This window comes from Nannobrachium achirus (assembly GCF_963921795.1).
Source record: "Nannobrachium achirus genome assembly, contig: SCAFFOLD_505, whole genome shotgun sequence".
Lineage (NCBI taxonomy): Eukaryota > Metazoa > Chordata > Actinopteri > Myctophiformes > Myctophidae > Nannobrachium > Nannobrachium achirus.
The window spans coordinates 22501-24034 of record NW_027665040.1 but is presented as its reverse complement, the minus strand read 5'-3'; the positions used below and the strand labels follow the sequence as shown (position 1 = coordinate 24034).

General features: G+C 46.2%; 1 protein-coding gene across 1 annotated transcript in view; it reads right to left on the bottom strand.

Moving 5' to 3' along the window:
• Positions 1 to 1400: 1400 nt before the first annotated feature.
• LOC308280650 (serrate RNA effector molecule homolog) overlaps positions 1401 to 1534 on the bottom strand; it is a gene marked incomplete at its 5' end in the record, with an annotated part of 18743 nt that continues 18609 nt past the window's right edge. Inside the window, one exon of the mRNA XM_080754977.1 lies at positions 1401 to 1534. This exon is cut by the window's right edge and continues 366 nt beyond it.

Genomic DNA, 1534 nt, shown 5'->3' with positions numbered 1-1534 from the left:
CTGCAAACAGACTAAAGTAGTTTAGAAATACTTTTTAAACTCATTACAAATACCTGATCTTACTGAGTGGAACAAGCAGTCATTTGTTTTAATTCATATATCATCATATAGCATCAACCACTTTAACATACACTGGCTATTTGAAAATAGCAGATCTACAAGCTCACAACGTGTCACGATGGAACCCCTTTGCTGAGAGAGAGACGAAGCAGGGACCCCTTTGCTGAGAGAGAGATGAAGCAGGGACCCCTTAGCAGAGAGAGAGATGAAGCAGGGACCCCTTAGTAGAGAGAGATGAAGCAGGGACCCCTTAGCTGAGAGAGATGAAGCAGGGAACCCTTAGCTGAGAGAGAGATGAAGCAGGGACCCCTTAGTAGAGAGAGATGAAGCAGGGACCCCTTAGCTGAGAGAGATGAAGCAGGGAACCCTTAGCTGAGAGAGAGATGAAGCAGGGACCCCTTAGCAGAGAGAGATGAAGCAGGGACCCCTTAGCTGAGAGAGAGATGAAGCAGGGACCCCTTAGCTGAGAGAGAGATGAAGCAGGGACCCCTTAGCTGAGAGAGAGATGAAGCAGGGACCCCTTAGCTGAGAGAGAGATGAAGCAGGGACCCCTTAGCAGAGAGAGATGAAGCAGGGACCCCTTAGCTGAGAGAGAGATGAAGCAGGGACCCCTTAGCAGAGAGAGAGATGAAGCAGGGACCCCTTAGCTGAGAGAGAGATGAAGCAGGGACCCCTTAGCAGAGAGAGATGAAGCAGGGACCCCTTAGCTGAGAGAGAGATGAAGCAGGGACCCCTTAGCAGAGAGAGATGAAGCAGGGACCCCTTAGCAGAGAGAGATGAAGCAGGGACCCCTTAGCTGAGAGAGAGAGATGAAGCAGGGACCCCTTAGCTTAAGGGGTCTTACTGGTTATTCATTATCTGGGTCTTTTATTGCTTACAAAAACACTTTAACATGATTATGTCATGATTGTTATGACATTTTACATGATTGTCACTCAAATAATTGTGATTAACAATTTAATTGTATTTTTGTCATTGGCTTTTATAGGCTTTGAAGTTACACATGGCAGATATGACACATAACCTAAATAATAACTTGCAGATCGGCCATTTCCACTACTTTTGAACATAAAAAAAAAAAAAAAAAATTGAATCATTATGACAAAATAATTATACGATTATGTAATAATTGACAGGCCTAGATTGGATAGGATTACCACAGCAGTGACAACATTGACTAAACCAGGACTAAACCGTGGTGAAAACAACACCATGGGCTGCTATAAACGTAGAGAACATCAGATCTACAAACGGAGACCAGAGGTAAAGTCAGATCTTTATTGAAGGTGGAAGACATTCAGGACAACATCAAGACTTCTGCATCACATCAACACGCACGCACACACGCACGCACACGCACACACACGCACGCACGCACACGCACACACACGCACACACACGCACGCACACACGCACGCACACGCACACACACGCACGCACACACGCACGCACGCACACGCACACACACGCACGC